The following is a 19,590-nucleotide window of genomic DNA, read 5'->3' as shown; positions in this document are numbered from 1 at the left end:
TATTCCTAATCACTATTTATCTTACTGAGTCTCGGGCTTTGCTGAAAAATATCAGTGTGTGATTACAGGGCGCTGCCTGACCTCACAGGTGGTGGTCTGTAACACCAATCATTTTACCTTCCTAAAATCCCAAACTTCTGAATCCTGCAAACCTGAATGGCCCCAAGGGTTTGGGCAAGGCTTTGTAGACTTGCACCCCATGGACATTAACACAGAAACAGAGCTTGGGCTCCACTGAATATCACCTTATAGTAGAGACTTTTACCTAAGCTCAAAACCTCATTTAAGTAGCACCCAAACTGAATAATTTATGTCAAAGGAAGCAAATATATAAAAAGCTAGAGAAGTGTAATATAATGAGAAGATCTGAAACCATGAGGGCTGCACCTTTTACCTATAACAGATACCGGCCTTACCAAAATCTTCAGAGCACTGACGTTTCAGACATTTTAGCCAAAGGCAATGATTTTATCCAGGTTAAAGAAGTAGCTTTTATTGTGATTACCTAGAACTTCAGAATAAAGTGAGGGCCTAGAATTCTGACCATGTGCACTATAACCTAGTTTATTAAAATTCAGTTTGTCTACCTAACCCACAATGTTATGTCTCAGACCACAGTAATTCCACCCTGGAAGGACTGGCCACAAGGGACAACGTGACCATTATTTTAATTATTACTATTATTATTACCATACACTGTCCTAGAGAGAAAATTTCCAACATACTTTATACCTTTACTATTCCAAATCTTCTATGAATCCGATTGACCAGAGTAAATACCCAAACTCCAAATGCTTTTTTTTTTTTTTTTTTTTTGTCTTTTTCATGACCGGCACTCAGCCAGTGAGTGCACCGGCCATTCCTATATAGGATCCGAACCCGCGGGCGGGAGCGTCGCCACGCTGCTAGCGCAGCACGCTACCGAGTGCGCCACGGGCTCGGCCCCAAATGCTTTTTAACTTGTATCAACAGGTACTACAATGAAACATTCATTCTAAATCATGTCTGTGCATTTCTCTCTCTGGGATGGGAACTCGTCTAAAACCCAGGCAACTAATTACTATTTTCTAGAAAGTCCATAAGAACAAAGACGCAAGCCTGCTATTAGAGGGAGACCATCAGATTTGAACTTCCTCTGAACGCAAACGATGGCGGTAGCGACTTCATGCAAACCAATTGTTTCGACAAAATCACTCATATCGCTTTTTAATATTCTAAGAGCATGTGGGAAGGGACGGGATGGATAATGGTTGGAGTCAGACAGTGCCCTTCTAAAGTAAGTGCTCCAAGGCAGATTAAAACAAGATGTGTATGGTATGACAACCTAACTTTACGAGGGGACTTCAAAAAGTTCACAGAAAAACTCGTTATCTTTTAATTCTATTTTTCTATGATCCTTTTGAAGTACTCTCATATTATATCCTCACTGCTGCACATTCAACTGTTTGGTTTCAACCATTCTCTGTCACATACTGAAGATCATTAGAAGAATATTAGAACATGAACATTTTGTCTTTGGTTTACCTTAAAAATGCTTCAGCAAGGGCAATGGTTACTTTGCACTGGTTGCTTTTCATATGTACCCTAGGCAGTCAGCTAACCTGTGACATCCACTTGGGAAGAATACTCTCTCCAGGGGTGGTCAGACAGCAGTTGAACAGCTAATCAAAGCCCCCACTCCAGGGCTTCAACCACCTTTATCTCTACCGCAGCAGAGTTTGGTAATTAGGATGAGGAATAGGATTAATGATTTTTCCTTGGTGCAATGCATGACCACATGCCTGTGGCTACAGTATTTCTGGGCACACAGCCCCTCTCTCCCAGGAGCAGGGTGTAACAATCTGGCCCCTCCACCACCCCAGCCTTTTCTTTCAGACCCCATTTAGAGATGGGGTCTATGTTTCAGGTTCTGGAGGCTGCTGACCCCCAAATGCTACCAAAAGATTAACTGGTTACTGCAGCAGAATATTGTCATATCTAACTCAGGAACCTTCCCTGCAAGGTCCCTGTCTGAAGGCAATAAGAGAACAGAGAACTGAGATTTCAGAACAGACTGAAGAGCTGTGTTTTTCCTGCCTGTTCGCCAGCATATATTACCAGGAAACAGAATCCTGTCCCAGAGTTGCTTTCCCTAGTAAGACACCACCTGGCAGGGAAGCTGTGGAGAGAGAGGGGCCATGCCCCTGCCCTCGGCACCCTGTAGTGAACTGTCTTCCACCAGGAGCTCAACAGGTGAGAGTGGCCCAGTCAACTGAGGCCCCACCACAGAACTCACTGACAGGCCATCAACAAGGAGACCAGACTACGGGGGAGAGAGGGTAACAAGCCAAGATGAGGTCTGGCTTCTCCTGGCCAGGCAGCTGCACCTGTGCGGCAGCTCTCAGGGCCAAGTCCGGGCTCCGGCAGCAGCCCGACAGGCATCGCGGCCAGCAGGCACGCAGCAGCGAGCGCCCGACCTGCAGCTGGAGAAGGCCCAGCCAGCGCCTGCGGGAGAAAGGCACCGCTTGGCAGGGTGATCCCTCCCCAGTCAAGCTCGCCATGGCTGAGGTGACAAACCCCGAAAGGCACCACCACACACAGCAAGGAGCAGGTGCAGTCAGGAACTTGCAGACTGCTGAAGGATTGGGGAGGAAACGGGCCGTCCGAGAGGTCACCCCCGGCGTGGCCACCAAGCCCTGGCGTGCTCTGCTGAGCAGGCCGCTGCGGGGCCGGGCCAGTCCCCACCGCGGCTCTCCCCGCCCCGGGGCCCACCGGCCGCGCTGCCCACCTCTGCGTGGGGACCCGTCGATGCTCTCGGCGCTGGACGAGTGCGTGTCGGCCGGAGCCCGCCGCAGGCTGCTGAAGTAGCCGCGCGGCCGCGAGGCGCCGCTCCGCGGGGAGGGCGCGCCGTCCCTGCGCGCGAAGATGCCGCTGAAGAAGCGCAGCAGCCGGTGTTCGGAGGCCGCGGCCCGCGCGCGCTCCAGCCGCTGCAGGTCGCTGTTGTCCAGCGTGCGGTTCTTGCTCTTGCTGCGCTCCCAGCGCTCCAGGTCCGAGAGCGCGTCGTTCTTGCTGAGCACCTCGCCCACGTCCAGGGTGTTGCGCTTCTCCGAGGCGGGCGGCGCGGCGGCCGCGGGCTCCAGGACGGCCCCGGGCCCGGCCGCGTCCTCGTCGCCCGGCGCCCAGGCCAGGCTGCCGGAGCTGCTGTGGCGCCTCCCGCCGCCCAGGGCCCGGCCCCGCGGCACCTCCGACCCGCTCCAGTGCCTGAAGCTGAGGCTCCGCCGCAGGGGCGCGGCCCGGGCGCCCTCCACGTCGGGGCTGCCGGGCCCCTCCTCGCCGGCCGGGGGGCTGCCGGCCAGGTCCGCGGGTTCCGGGCCGCGTGTGCACGGCCGCAGCCGCCCGAGCTCCAGCTGCCCGGTGCTGCGGGTGCGGAAGGTGCGGAAGTCCCAGGCGCGCGGCCCGCGGCCCTCCGGGTCCTCAGCGCCCGCCGCCTCCTCGGTCTCCTCCACGAGCCGCCCGGGCGCGTCCGGGGAGCGCGCGGGCCGGGGCCGCCGAGCCGGACGCGGGCCGGAGCCGCCGGGGCCCGACGCGGCCAGCTGCTCCTTCCTGACCATAGTCACGGAGATGCGGTACACGGTCTTCCTGGGGGCCGTCCCCCGCGGCATCTCGTCCGCGGGGAGCGACGCGGGCTCGCCGCTGCCGTCCAGCAGGTACATGTCGCCCGGGACCCCGCCGCATCCAGCGCGCCCGCGGGCCGGGACGCGCGGCAGGGGCGGTCGCCGGGCGAGGAGTGGGGTCCACGCCCCCCGCTCGCCACGAGGGCCGCGCTCAGGCTGCGGGGATGGCGCGCCTGGCACCCGCCGGCCCGTGCGCCGCGCGGCCCGAGTGCCGGGGTCCGTGCCCGGGGCGCCAAGCCATGGGCCGGCGGGGCCGGGAGGGGCGGGCGCTCAGGCGCGGGGACGGGCTCGCCGGCAGGTGCGGCCGAGGCGCGCAGGGCCTGGGGCGGGCGGCGGCGCCCGCGGCTTCATTGTCTACGGCGCGGGGCCCGTCCGCATCCTCGGGCCTTTGCTGCACAGTTCGGCGGCTCCGCGGCCTCCACCACTCCCCGGGCCCGGGACGCGCGGGCAGCTGCGCTGGCCGCGGCCGAGGGGCTGGCGGGCGGCGGTTTAAAATGGAAATGCGCGCCGGGGCGGGGCGGGCGGGGGCCGGTGTGCAGAGACCGCGGGCCGCGCGCCCAGCCCGGCCTGCCGAGTCCCGGGAGCGCGGCGCGGCGGCGAGCGCGGCCGGCGGGCAGGCCCAAGCGCCGGGGTGGATCGCCGCCGCGCGGACCGGAGCGCCGCATGCACCCTGAACTTAAGGCACACAGGCTCCGGAGCTCGGCCTGCAAAATCCAAACAAGGGGCAGCTCTCCTAAACACGCAGCTTTGAAGAAGATGCAACTCAAGTAAATGACTCGTTTTTATAACAAGGTGTCTTTGGTACCTCTTCCCCACCCCACCCCCAACTTCACACAGGAACTAGTGTGTTTCCAGGAAAAAACAAAGAAGGGACAAGACCACAGATCCCCCCAGGTGAGGTGCAGGTGTTGTTCACACCACAGCCCTCCCAGTGAAGAACCATCCACTTGTCTGCTAAAATAATTTTTTTAGGGGTGTCTTCCCAAGGTGTGGGGAAAGGTTCCTTACAGATAAGCACTTGCTATCCATGACAGTAGGCAAGAAAGTACTGCAGTTAAGAACAGGAAGAAAGACTTGCCTGTCCAAGCCAGGCTTGTCCACTAACCAGCCACCTCAGTTTTTCCACCTGTAAAATGGGGGTGAAGATAGGCACCTCAAATGTGAGCATTCTTATGAGGACTAAATTGGTTAAAATACTATGTGCCCGGCATTCTGTACTAAATATTCATTAATATTTACAGCTGAATTTTTCTTCCATCCAATTCCACCACTTGCTACCTCTTGGCTCTGATGGGCTCAGCTCCTGGATATTATCTGATACAGCACAATATTTATACAGTTCATCAATTTATCAGTTCTTCATGCTGCACTGAACATTGCTGTATTATTTCAGAGTTTGCTTGTTTAAGACTTTCAGAAGGAAAAAATAATAAATACACTCTCCACTACTCAAACCGGATGCTTACACAGCCTTCTCTAGACCTGGAAATGCTGGAGACTGCTGGAGGCCATTTGTAGGTAAAGTACTTTGGGGTTCGTTGACTATTTGCAGGCAGACATGGCCAAATGCCAGTTTTTCCTTCTTTAATCTTTTAACAAATGTTATGGAGTAGCTGTTGTGTTCATGGCACTAAAAGTGACATAAACATGAATCAGGTAAGGTCTCTTTTAAAGGTGCTTATAGACTAGGAAATCTGCATCTTACCTCAGAGTAAAATTGAATATTCAGATTTAATTTTAAAAACTAGAAAGAATGCTAGGTGATTCGTTTTGTTTTCTTAAAACATACTTCAAAACTCATTTGACCAGCCTCAGTAGCCTCCACCACACGATTGCCACCATCACAGGGTCACAAGCTCACTGCACCTGCTCCTTGAACTCAAGGGCTCTGGAAGTGGTACCTCTGGTATATCCTCACTGAAAGGTGGGGCTCCCAGACAGATCCATCTTACCTTTTAAGTTACAATAAAGAAGCCCTCTTTGAAAAGATTCAAGAACCACCACCTTCTGGAAGGAGAGCCAAGCAGGAATCATCCATGAGAAAGACATTTCTAGAGCCCATCGGGTTAGGGGGATGCAGAGGCTCAGAAAGGGTGGGCACTTTCCCCAAGGCTACACAGCTCATAGATGAGAGTGGAATTTGGGGACTCAGGGTCACACTGCCTGTGCCTGCTGTATCAGTCCGTTTCTGTTGCTGATAACAAAATACCTGGAACTGGGTACTTTGTAAGAAAATGAAATTTATTGCTTATAGTTTCTGAGGCTGTAGAGTCCAAAGTCCAGGGAACACATCTGGTGAGAGTCCTTGTGGTGGCAACTGTGACCCAGCGGTCTCACATGGCAAGAAATGGCAGAGCAGAGAGAGTCTCCCTGCACTCCTTTTAAAGCCCTCAGAACCACGCCCATGGCCACCATTTTTTATCCATCCACTAGGCATGGTCCTCAGAATCTAATCAACTCTTCAAGGCATTGCCTCAATCACCATAATAGGATTGCCCACCCTCTTAACAGTCACAGTGGGGGTCGAGCTACTAATACATGAAACTTGGGGGACACAAGCCGTATCACCCAGTATCACCCATTATTTTGCTGCGCTGTCTTTTCTTTTGTCTTAGTAAGCATCGGCACTCTACTTTGTTGACAAAGAACAGCAAGTGTGTGAATACTACTGAACTTGACACTAATCAAATGTAAATGATATCTGGACATTATCAGAGGGCACTCCAAGCAAATTTTCACTTGTTCATTTTTCTATTGGTTCATTTATTCATCGAATGTATATTGAGTACCTCCTGCAACACCACACAGTGACAAGGCAGGGTCTCTGTCCTAAAAGAATTCACAAACTCGTGAAAAACACTAAGTCTAAGTGATTTTACCATAAAAAGACTGTAAGGGAGATGAAAGTATTGGTGGCAATCCCAGCGACTGCCACAGTGCCCAGCATTCTGTCTAATGAATGAGCACCGTAAGAATTGGCAAAAGTCTAAAATTTTACAGCGGTAGCCCTTATAGATTTAAAGGTCACCTAGGCCTGTAAGTTGAGAACCTGAAACTCAGCAATGCGGAGAGAGAGATTTTTGCTAGCGGCACTGGTGGGACCAGAACCCAGGGCTCCTAACTTAGCCAGGTGTCCAGTCTCACTAGTTGAGACCACAGCAACTTTCAAATATTGAGATAAACTTTAATTCGAAAGTCTGTAATTAAGATATGTAAATATATCTTGCTTGTTATGTGAGGCAATCACAGAGTTCAAAGTAAAAAATAAATAAAATAGCATTTCCTTTACGGCTCAAATACTGGACTGTTCCCTTCTCCCAACTTCTGTACCTTTGTCTAGTATCCACCCCAGGTTTTGTGCTTTGCCATACAAGGATGCAGGCTGCAGAGTAGAAGAATTCATTTGATCTACCTTAGATGACACTGAATCTCCCAGGGAACCTCTTTCAGCCACAGCCAGTGTGTTCACTATCTTTCAGCGCTTTCTGCCTCACAAGGAAGAGCTTATTTTCCACACCAATCATAATGATTCCATGTCAGGCCTGTCTGGTTGAAAAACCAAGTCCCAGAGCACTGCCTCTCCCCACAGCCCTGGAGACATAGGCTCTCCCAACGCAAAGAAGACACATGCTCCAGAACCTGTCACTCCACAATCTAAATCCCCTCTCACAAAGCCAGACCTGCCTTTTAAAAAAAGAAAATAAATCATAATACCATATATGTTCAAGTGGCATTATTTTCCTGTGGAGTTTTTAAACTGATCCCCCCCAGACCACCATTTCTTGAATTTTTCCATGCCTTAGAGTATATCACCATTTTGGCTTTAAAAAAAAAAAAAAGTCACATAGTTGATCTCACTGCTACATCAAAACCAAACAGCAGCCAGGCCATGCCTCAGGGTGCTGAGACTCCTACTGCCTGGGAGAGAAAGACTGCAGAGGTGGCCCAGGAAAGGGAGGCCCTACCCACCTCCTAGTCACCACCCTCAGCAGCTGGCTTTGCTCCCCCAGTTCCAAGTTGTGAGATCCTCTGGCCACTCTCCCATGACTCCTCTGTCCTGAGCCATTAAACATCCTCCATGAGAATATTATTTCACAAGCCCTACTAGAGCTGGTAAGCCTTATTTAAAGAAAACCTCTGGTAGTCAGTCAGTGGAGCCATCTGCTACGGCAAGCTGACTGTCCAAATAACAGAACCTGACAGCTAGTAATCACGTTTACGGTATCTTAGCAGAGCCATGTTTGTCGGCAACAGAAACCACCCAACCACTGATCCTGCTCTGGCCTCAGCACACCCATCCCAGGAGCCAACAAAGAAACTCTCCCTGGGGCACTTCAGAGGCTATTTTCTGGTAACCATTTGACGGACAGATACGTATAAGAAGCAAAAGGAAAGACATTTATGTTTTCATAACGATTTTATATTTTCCCTTTCATCATCAGATTCAAATCAGATGGAGGTTGGGTGGTTTCTGATCTGAGATTTCTCGTGGTGCTCATCTTCTACGGCTGACAACTCTGCAGCATCCCCTTCACGGGACGCTCCAGGCAAACTCACTGGAGACCCCACTTTTCTCCCCCTTTTTCTCATTTTATAAGCTGACAATTATAAGCAGAACTGTAGAGAGGAGGCTGATGAGAAATCGGTTAATGGACACAAAGAAAGCTTATGTTTTGTAATGATGAATATGCTAACTATCCTGATTTGATCACCACATATCGTACACAGGTATTGATATTCAGCTCTGTACTCCACAAACATGTATGATCAATTGTGTTTCAATTATTTTTAAAAAGTAGAATTGTAAAAGATGAGAACTTGACCTTCATCTGCCAGTCGAGGAAGAGACATTGTGACCCAGCAGGAAGAAAGACCACGGGAGGTCCTCTGAGCACCTGCACTCTTCCTATGTTCTTCCTCAAGGACCAACACCCACCACAACCCCGGCCAAGAGAACGATGCAGAGGTCTGATGTGTATGAACACAGCGCACACAGACATTATAACACAGGGAGGCAGCACCTGTCCGCCACAATGTCATGCCCTCGGGCCACACTACATTTACACACTGAAAAGTGAGGGTAACAGGTCAGAGACTACTTATCACAAAACCAAATTTGGTTTGACCTTAGCAGAGAGGGTTTCTTCAGTCCACTTCCCGTCCAAAGGCCTCCATGGGTCTGGGAGGAGTGGTCAGCTAGGGACCCTGGCAGGTGGGGAAGGGCAGAGACGGAGTGGGGGGTCCACCTCCTCCCCCGACAACTGGAACCCTGAGTCCAGCTCAGTACACTGCCAACAAAGAGCTTCTCCGGGAGGACTTTCCACAGATTCCTAGATGACAGATAAACACGACATGATGTTGACAATCGGCAAACACACCTGCGTGGAGCAGGGCAGGGGGCTCTCACACTACCTGCAGAGAATTTCATCTGTGAGGCGAAGCAGGAACATTAATCCTGATGGTTGGTGGACTTCAATATTTCAGCGAGAGGCCCACCTGCATTTACCATCTTCTGTTGTCCAGCAGGTAAATGGAGGTGTGAAGCACGAAGCAGGCCCAGAGCACTCTGTTCAGGGACATGGTAGGTGTGGCAGGGGAGGAGACGGTGGTCAGGGATTAACAAGTATAACGAACCACCAACACCCAGAAGAAAGGGTGACATGTGGTAAGAAAGAGGCAGGTAAGAAGAAGGCAAAAACGATTACTTCTTGCTGCAACACTCCAAGAAGGCTTCAAAAAGAGAGGCAGTACCTGCCTCCATCCAGAGCAGAGTGTCCTACCCTCCTCAGCACTGTTGACATTTTGGGCTGAATGATTCTTTGTTGTGGGGCTGCCCTGTGCATTATAGAATGTTCAGCAGCACCCCGACCTCTACCCACTAGATGCCAGTAGCACCCTGTCCAGTTGTGACAATGAAAAATGCCTTCAGACATTGCCAAGTATCCCTGGGGGGCAAAACTGCCACCGGTAGAAAGCCACTGCTCTGAGGGACAGGCAAGACACACTCTAGTGGAAATGAAATGAGTTTTCCAACTCTTCATTTTGCTGTTCTTTTAATTCAACCATGCCTTCCCACCTCTGCATATATTAGTGAAAAGCTCCGGAAGGTCTGTCTATAAAAAGAAAAGCAATAATTTCCTGTAATCATACCCAAATGGAAAGAACAGTAAGAGTTATAGATCAGGCCACTTATCAGTGATAGACAAAACTTCAATTAAAATTATTTTTTTATTTTTTTTATTTTTTTATTTCCTGACTGGCAAGGGGATCGCAACCCTCGGCATGGTGTTATCTGCACCACACTCAGCCAGTGAGCGCACAGGCCATCCCTATATAGGATCCATACCCGTGGCCTCGGTGCTACTAGCTACTAGCGCTGCACTCTCCCGAGTGAGCCACGGGGCCAGCCCTTATTTTATTTATATGTTTATTTTTGTTTTCAGCAGCTGGCCAGTACAGGGATTCGAACACTCGACCTTGGTGTGTTATAACCATGCTCTAACCAAGTGAGCAAACCGGCCATCCCTAAAATTATTTTAAATGAACAAATATCATGGACATGATTTAAATGCTGGAAGGGTCAAAAAATTTCTACATCTAAAGCAATGTTGCATTACTTTCAATTACAATATATCCTAATAAGGTACATGAAGGCTTCAACCCATGAGAAACTGGCTGGGGAGAGGAACGGCCAACACTGCCCAGGTCTCCAGGAGGACACTGAGACCAGGCAGGACCTCAGCTATGTTGACCAGCTTGCCAATGACCCAGGAGGGAGCTCCCTAATGTCACATCTCCTGCCTTGTTATTCCTGCACCTTGGTAAAAGTTAAGGTGACGTAAGTCACGCACACATCCTCTGTGAATGGGAACCACCTGGTGACAGAGGAAGAACAGGGGAGGAATTCAGGCCCAGACTTCTTTCCATCACCCAGCGTGGTACAATGAGCCCACAGGAAGTGTCTAGGACAAACTGAAAGCAAACGTCCATTCACAAAGGCCAATGAGAAGCAAGTCTTGGTTTTGTTTTTTTCATCTGTTTTTATGTTTTTGGTGGCTGGCTGGGACAGGGATCCAAACCCTTGACCTTGGTGTTAATGAGGTTGAGCTCTAACCAACTGAGCCAACAGGCCAACCTAGTAATGGTTTTAAAACTCCCCAACAGGGGAAATTTTTTGGTGGTTTTCTTGCTACATGTCCTGCAAAGATGACTTAAGATATTAAAACCATATCTATCAACCATCACTTTGTGGAGATGAATGCAAACACTTAGTATGATAACCATGGGGGCTCCCCTTTACGGGAACTGGCCACAGCCAGAACATCCCCAAAGCACCCTCCCCCCACCAGCCAGCCTTCAACTTCAGCTCTGCTCTGAAGATCTAAAGATTCAGACGAGGAGGACTCGAGAGGATCTGATCAAGGGTAATACACGGCTTTGTGCCTGTCCCTCAGACAGCTGCAGAGCAGCTCTGGAGTTTGTGTGTAGGAAAAACAAAAAATTCCAACGAAGTACCTAATCTTCCTAGTTTTCAAGTGCACATGGGACCAGGCCTATCTATCTGGTAATGTTTTCCTCTATAGGATTCACTGGAGGAGACTCTTCTAATAACAACATCCAGCGATCATACTCAAAATACAGGGAAGCGTCTGATGTGGATTTTCCTGATAGTATCCTAGAGTAGAAACAAACACCATGAATTGCCAGAGGAGGAAGACCTAAACATGTTTGGCAACATCTACATGTTTACCAAGCTTTTCTTTAGATTCACTGACCCCAAAGATTTAGAAAATCCAGGACTTACATGAAAATCAAAATCAAGGCCACAAATAATGCCTTGGGAATTTTTATCAGCCCTGTTACAAAGCCCAGCTTCTGGAAGAGCACGTTTTTACACAGCTATTACTTCTGCATCATGTTTGGGCTATGGTTGCAAAGCTATCTGAAAATCTTTTATCTGTGCCCAGGGGACTTGAAGATTTGATATATTTTTTTCTCTACATATCAAAAACAAAATGTCTAAGATGCCTGTTCAAAGCCCAACCCCCGCTCTGCCGCTGCTTGGCAGAAGGAAGACACGTGATCACTCCCCTGCCTCTATTAGCCGCATGTCACCGCTGGGTGTTCCCTAGACTTGGAGGATAAACACACCATGGGCAGCTGGGGGCAGCAGCCACCCCCCTCAGTAGTTACAGTTTGCATCAGAGCTCTTGGGAAAGAGAAGAAGTGTGTCCCCAGGATCACGTGTGACACAGTAACATGGAATAAAACACCCGGTCTTCTCATCTGCTTGCCATGTGTCGGTCATCAGCAGCAGGGGTGAGGTGTTCCTGCAGCAGCCAGAGTGTGGAGGGACACAGAGGCTCAGTGTGAAGCCCAGAAAACCCCCACTGCTGCTGAGTTGCACGAGCTAGAATGCTATGCTGCTTTTGCCTCCTTTAAAAATCACCACCAACTCCAGAATCTTCCATGAAGGAAGACAGACCACACGGGGGAATGATAAACTAAACTGCAGCAGCCACACAATTTAGAGTACTCCAAAATCCTTACAGAGTCTCCCTGCCAACATCCCACCCTTTCCCTAGGAGTGCTGTTGAAGATGGCAACCGAGTTGGTTACATATCAAGACAAGACTTTCCAAATCTGGATAAGGAGTTGTTAACTCCAGTCTCCCCAGCTCTGGCCACTACTGTCGGGGGATCAGAAGCAGTCTGAAAAGACACCTAAACTATCGAGCTCTATCACAACCTACGACATTACTGCTTGCCTCAGCAATCAGCAGACACATGAAGCCGGGATTCATGTGCCACCACCCCCCATCCCTTTTTTCCTGGCCACTTGCTCACAGCCGTTCCACCCCAAAGGAGGTGAGGAGAAAAGGAAAGTCAGCATGGATGTGACAGCCAGGTCCCACCCAGCTCCTCCACTCCAGTGACCTTTTCCTTCACCGAGTTCCTTGGGCCTCTTCCCACAGCCACGCCCTTGACTTACCCAGGACTAAGGCTGCCCTCCGGTCTTGGCCTCCACCAGCCCATTCTCTGCCCATACCCTCCCATGCTGGCCATCCTTTCTTTCCAGAACGTCCCCCACAGCTGTTGGGAGGCTCCTTTTCACGCATCCTTTCCATCCTAATCCTCCAGCTCCACTACTTCCTGGCTCTTCCTTCTCTGTCCAGCAAAGGCCAGGGGACATTACTTTCTAATCCAGACACTACCCCATCTGCCCCTGGCACCTCTAACACCCCACTTGGTCTAGCCCCAAAGGAGGGTCCATCCAAACTCCAGCCCACTGGACCAGGCTCCTCCCATGGCCCATGGACCAGCACCAGCAGCGTCACCAGGAATATGACCCCCTCCGTGCTACGCATCTCTGGGAGATCCTTGCACATTCGCCAGTGTGGGAAGCATCCAGTCCACACCACCATGCCCCACTGCGGTCGCTCGCACAATTGGGGGGCTGGCTGCGGCATCCTGCAGGCCCGCACTGTAGCCTTGGTCACCCCTTTTCCCATCCCAAGGACTCTAGGCTGCTGCCTTCCCTGCAGCCACCACTGCCTTATCCCCTCCATAGGACAACCCTGGGCACATGAAAATACTTCATTATGTCCCATTCAATAAGAAACAGAAACAAAAGCCTCTCCTCCCACCTGTATATCTTTTTTTTCCCCCTGTGTTTTTGCGGCTGGCCTGTACAGGGATCCAAACCCATGACCTTAGTGTTGTAACACTGTGCTCTAACCAACTGCACTAACAGGCCAGCCCCCAACACTGTATCTTTAACTTCCTGAAGAGCCCACTCTCCTTCCTCTCTTTATTTCCCACCCTTTCACCCTTCACCTGGCCTCCCAGAGAGAATGTGTCCTGGCCGCCTCACTCCCAGACTCAGCCCACTCTCGGGAAATCTTCACCCCTGCAATCAGAGCTGTAGGGCACGATTCTGCTCAAACCTCTCTGTGAGTCCCTGTCACCTGCAGAATAAAAAGCCCACGTCCTCAACTGGCATTCCAAGCCACTGACACCCCCCAGCCACCCCTGCCATGCAGAGCAGCTAAGAGGCTGGGCTCCAAGACCAGATGACGCAAACCCCACATGACCTCAGGAAAGTGACTTTGAGTCTCTGCATCCGGTTTTCACCTCTGCAATAAGGAGGCAATAATCACAGGGTAGTTACGACTATCACATATGATGACATACGAGAAGCATTTTCTCCAGTGCTTAACACAAACATGTTGTCTGCTGCACCCCAAGACTTCTCATTCAAACACACCAACCTCCTTTCTAGTTCCTGACCACCCCATACCCAGTCTCAGCCCTGTCTCCTGCTGGGACCAGCAAGATGGAGCTAAATCATACACATCACAGGAGGCTGAGCTCAGGAGTCCTAACTTGGTGTTTCCCTGCTTTCCTCAGCCCCACTGCCCCTCACACCTGAGCACACCTGGGCACTCCTCTCCTCCATATCAATCTCTCTGCCCTGACACTTCCCATTTACATAGCCACCTCACCCAGTAGATGGCAATTTTATCTGTAAAGCCCCAGCCCTCGTTAATGTTTTGCTTAATAAACGCCACTTCATGGTTGACCTTATCAATCCAGGTAGTTGATTCAAGATTGATTCTGCAAAGAAGCAGTGGTGCCTCAGTCATGTTACAAATGACAAGGTCAGCTGACCTGCCCTCAACCCTCACGAGGCCCCTGTTTACACTACAAACCCACACAGTGCCCCACCACCACCCCACAAGTTTATCTATGAAGTCTCCAGTGGTTAGGGAAAGACACGGAGAAGAGGGTGATTCATTTCTTCCCCTGACCACAAAAATCCTCAGCTGCAGCTGATCTTGGGTGGCCACCCCCTGAGAAAGCCTGTCCCTCCCTCTTTCCAACCCTCCCTCAGTGGAAAACATGAAAACATGCTTGCTGTGCATGTTGGGGGATGGGGGCGCTTCCCAGAGTTGCTTTGTTTTAGGGAATAGGGTGTTGGTCAGATGGGAGGAGGTCCAGAGCCTCAATAAAAGCCCTTGATGGAAGGATCCCTGGTGGGACGTCTCTTTTCCTGCCCACCCCACTGGCGTGGGCCCGTGCCAGATCCACTATGCAGAAGGAGATGGATACAGATTCACCCAAGAGTCCCAGGCCATCCCTGGATCACAGGTTGATGGCACGCAAGGGGTTATCTGTAGAGCACTGGGCCTTGACTGAGAAATGAAGAAATACACGCTATTGATCCAGGGGCTTGGAAGATCCATTAAGAAACAGAATACTTGGAATAACTTAGAATCATTTAAAAGGATGATAATAATCGGACCTACACCCAGAGTTAATGCAAGGATCTAATGGCCTTTAGCACCTGGCACTGCAGAAGCCCTCAAAAAGGATTGTCATTTCTCAAATTCATGGAGGCTGTCAGGAGCTGCGAAGGCACCCAGTGCAGTGCACTGCAGTCTGAGCAGCAGCCCATGAAGAGGGCTGGTCCAGGCACAGGCATGCAAGTACCACGCTCCCCTCCCGCTACAGTAACCCTGACCATCAAAGGATTTCCAGAGAAGCAACAGCTGTCATTGGAAATTTCGGGACATGAAAAAGGTAACACTGGGCAACAGAATGTTTGCACAAAAGGAGAAAGACTGCTCTAGGGAATTAAGTGTTTATGTCCAAGGAAATTGAATATTTGATAGAGCCTCCCTGCGTAACAGCAAGAGGAACACACTTCTATCCACGAAAGCAAGCTCCCAAGACCCCCCACTCCTCGGAACTTTGGGGCATTCACAGGCTGTCATTAAGCACCCATGCAAGGGAATGAATTATGAGCCTCCCCTGCTCCACCCCATGGTCCTGCCTCGCCCACACCCTGTCAGCCTGGCCAGGCAAGGTCTCCCTGGGATAAGGAAGGTACAGCAAACACAAAGAGGGAACCCCCATGTAAACTTTAGTCAATAATAATGTATCATTGGTTCATACTATAACACATGCAGCCCACTTATGTGGGACCTTAATAACAGGAGAAGCTGTGAGTATGGGTATATGTGTGTTTCGGGGCTGGGTAATGTAAACCGGATATACTTTGTGCCCAATTTTTTCTGTAAACCTGAAACTGCTAAAAAAAAAAAAAAAAAAAGGTCTATTGCTTAAAAAAAGGGAAAAGAAAAGGACATACACCAATGTGTGGCCATCCTTGTAAGCAGTGCAAGGGACATATTTTCGGTTTTCCCGTTCCCTTACACATAACATATAAAAAGGTACTTTAAAATGAATGAAGACTCCTGGGTCCAAAAAGCCAAGTTGTGTGGCTTACAGCAAGACATTTCATATTTGTATAATGGGGCTACCGCCTCCTAGAGAGGTTTACCCTGAGGCTATCAGCAGGTGGCAGGCTGTCCCCTTCCAGCACTTTCACTCAGGCCCCCAGGGGCCAGCTCTCCAAGACCCTTCCTCTGCAGCCCAGGCCTCTTCTCACTGGGTCCTCAAGGCTCCCCTTCCTAATGCGACCAAGGTCAGTCAATACTCAAGGAGGATGCATCCCAGCCAGGCACAGCTGGAGGCACTTCACAGATGTTAATTCGGCTCATCCATTTCCTTCCCAAAATGCCCCAGTGAGGTAAGTACAATGATTTTCCCATTTTACAAATACAGAAAGTAAGTCACAAGTTAAAACAGTGCCCGATCTCACAGTAAAGGATGGAACTGGACTGGAGCCCAGTTAGATGCACAGAAAAACACTCTACCCGGGGGGCATGGCAGATCCAGCCTCTCAGCCTTCCCTTAGGGAGAGCCTAGCGGGCCTATGGACGTGCAAGGGTAGGCCGAAGTGCAGAGCCATGAGAGGCTTTGCAAAAGAAAGTGAGAGTAATCCATGCTGCTCTGCCCTGAGAGCAAGAGCACGAAGGGGAGAGGGGAGGAGGAAGAAGGGAAAGATGAGGGGGCAGGAAAAGAGAGAAGCAAATGGTAAAAGAGCTTCGTGAGCCATCAGGCAGAAAGGGTAGTTGAAAAGGGAAAAGGAAAAGAAGTCAAAAACATAAACAGAGGGCCCTCACTGGGGTCTGACAGTTCAAGGCAGACTGTGGTAAAACAGGCTCCCATTTCATTTAAATCTCAAAAGACGAGGCACCAGCCCAGAAGTCAGGATTATCCCCCAAATCCCACCCTCAAGACTCAGTGCTCTCTCACCTTTCCTTCCAGAGTTCCTGGAAAGGCTGATGGAACCCTGCCTGCCCCGTCTACTCTTCACTGGCTATGAGCTGCCTTCTGCCTCCACCAGGGACTTCAGAGCAGCCCAACGGAAGGCCCAAATGCCAAGTCCACTGCCCACCCACCCCGCTCCGAGCGTGCGCCCCCAGCGTCCCTCACCCATCTCCTCCCTCCACACCTCCTCCCAGGCTCTTCATGGCCCTGGAAGGCTGCAGGAAAGTCTTTCAATTGTAGACTTCCTGTCCCTAAAGCGGAAATACTCACTTATAAAGCCATAAATTCTTACCATCAGAAGCATTCCGGATATAATTAGATCAGTACAAAGGCCTGGGAATTAGAAAAATTGCTTATTGCTCAGAAGACATCCAGACCTTTTGCAGGTCTGTTAACTCATACCCTCCAAGGGGACTATTAGCAGAAGCGTTATTTCTAAAGCAAGATCTCACCATTTGTTAGTGAAAGACAGTCTCCTAATAGAAGAAAGTGCGCACAGACAAGCAGCATACTTCATAAAAGGAATAAAGTGCAAAGGAAAACTTTCCATAAATATTTAATTGGACACCAAGGTTTTAATAACCTTGACCATCAAGAGAAACATTTTAATATTCATCATAATATCTGAAACCATTGCTGCACTGGTTTCCTAAGACTAGGTGGCTTAGGCAACAGAAACATTATTTGCATAGTTTTGAAGGCTAGAAGTCCATGATCCAGGTGTCAGCAGGGTTGGTGTCTTTTGAAGCCTCTCTCCTTGGCTTGTAGGTGGCTGTCTTCCACCCGTGTCCTCACACGGTCTTGCCTCTGTGTGTTTGTGTCCTAATCTCTTCCTAAAAGGACACCAGTTATACTGGATGAATACCTACCCTAATGACCTCGCTTTAACTTAATTACCTCTTTAAAGACCCTATATCCAAATACAGTCACATTCTGAGGTTCTGAGGGGTTAGGGCTTCAGCACATGAATTCTGGGAGGGCACAACTCAGTCCCTAGTAGTTGCCATCATGGTTATCAAATAACAACAACAACAACAACAAAAACTATCCTTAAAGTAGTGGGAGCATTCAGTATATAACAGTCACATCAGGACTCACCAAAGGCCTTTTTCTCAGTAAAAGCAAGAAGAAATAGCAACATAAACAAGGCCCCACAACACCCAGCTCAGCTCCTGGCTACCCAGCGCCCTAAGGCTGGAATACCAATAACAGTGGGAGGAAACTCAGGGCTGAGAGAGACAAGATCTCCCACCCCTGAGGATGAAGTCCAGCCTCTTCACGGCTCAGTCTCACTGTCACGCTTTCTCAGGGAAACTAGAAAAGTTAACTGCAAACGTGTGGGTTGGGGTCAGCTTTTCTGCACTCTCGTTTCCACCTTCCCATAGAACATATTACTGGATTCATGTAAAACCATGCATGTCTTACTCAAATACCAAGTCATAATCCGTGTGACTGTGGTCAGCAATTTTGACTGAAGCCCCCTGGCGCAAACCTGAATGGAATGTATCTCCTTTTCCTCTACAGCTACTATGTTAAAGGACCCCCATCCTTAGTTTGATGTCAATCCAGGTCCTGGGCTTGACACTCTATTGTTTCACGTTCTTTTTCTTTTTTAAGGTAGTCCTAAAAACAACCATAGGATGACTATCATGCAAAAAAAAAGTAGCTTTTTGAAACGCTAGTACTTGTGTCCACAGTGGTATAAAGCACCAAGACAGATGAAAGCAATATTCTCTACTGCTTGTCCTCATTAGCAATCATCAGTCCGAGCAGCCCTGAGCCTAGTCAGGATGGGGTTTGCAGTCCCGGGTAAAGGACAACTCGCCTGTCCTTGCAGACAAAGAGAAGACATGCCTTCCCTGTACAGGACATTTTCTTGGCTTTCCTAGTAGAGTCTGCACAGCCCTTCTAGTTACTTATTGGAAATCAAAGCTCCAATAACTGCCTTGCAGGACCCTCCATCACCTCCCTCTCTTTTCCACAAATCCCCAGATCAAAAACCAGGATCTTATTCCAGTGAGGATTCCCCCATGGCATCCAAGACAATGCCACACTTTAAAAAAGAAAGGAACTTGGAAATCTCCACTGAATAAAATAAATACTTTTAAAAATATGTTAAAAATACATATATGCATGGTACTGTAGATTACTTCCCCACAAAATAAGGAATCCTGCTCCAAGGCAACTTGCAGAGCAACACATAAAGTGCCTGCTTTTCTGAGATACAACTGCTCTGCTTGAGATCCCACTCAACACGCAGCTTTGCCAGGAAAACATTTTAATTGTTACTAACTGATCAGATAAAACACAGGTCCGATGTCCCTGTCAACATTCACTTTGGAAACTGGGAGTGTGATCTATAATACTGGTGAATTATAGGAAAAAGGATCAAAAGTAACAGACAAAGGAGACTACAATGCAATTAACAGCTGGGCGACTGAGTTTTCCAGGTACGATTCTGCAATTCTGCAAGAGAAACCTGGGCATCATTAGTATTAAAATTATCTAGAAACAAATTCAGGACACACCACTATGCAGCTTTATATCTATTATCTTTTCACCTACTCAATTTATTAATACCCACCACAAAGAATGCACATACCAGGGTACCAAACTGTAATCTCCCGATGGAATAAAGTGTTTTAAATTAAAAAATGGAGGCAGCAGCCTATCTTCCAGCTTCTGTACACTTAATTAATTCTGTGTTCTCAATTCCTGCATGAATAAATTTTCAAAGCTTATGTCTGCTCTTAAATCTA

At 49.4% G+C, this 19,590-nt stretch overlaps 1 protein-coding gene across 10 annotated transcripts in view; it reads right to left on the bottom strand.

Moving 5' to 3' along the window:
- AGAP1 (ArfGAP with GTPase domain, ankyrin repeat and PH domain 1) overlaps positions 1-19,590 on the bottom strand; it is a 571,061-nt gene that overhangs the window by 407,625 nt on the left and 143,846 nt on the right. Inside the window, exon 1 of one of the 10 annotated variants that reach the window (XM_063088278.1) lies at positions 2,768-2,840. The exons of the other annotated variants lie outside the window; for them this stretch is intronic. The gene's annotated coding sequence lies outside the window, so the exon portion shown is untranslated. Of the gene's footprint in view, positions 1-2,767; positions 2,841-19,590 lie in introns of those variants that run through there. 10 annotated transcript variants of the gene reach the window in all.

The sequence above is a fragment of the Cynocephalus volans genome, chromosome 1 (assembly GCF_027409185.1).
Source record: "Cynocephalus volans isolate mCynVol1 chromosome 1, mCynVol1.pri, whole genome shotgun sequence".
NCBI lineage: Eukaryota > Metazoa > Chordata > Mammalia > Dermoptera > Cynocephalidae > Cynocephalus > Cynocephalus volans.
Note: the sequence above shows the minus strand (reverse complement) of the source record. Positions and strands in the feature narration are given on the sequence as shown.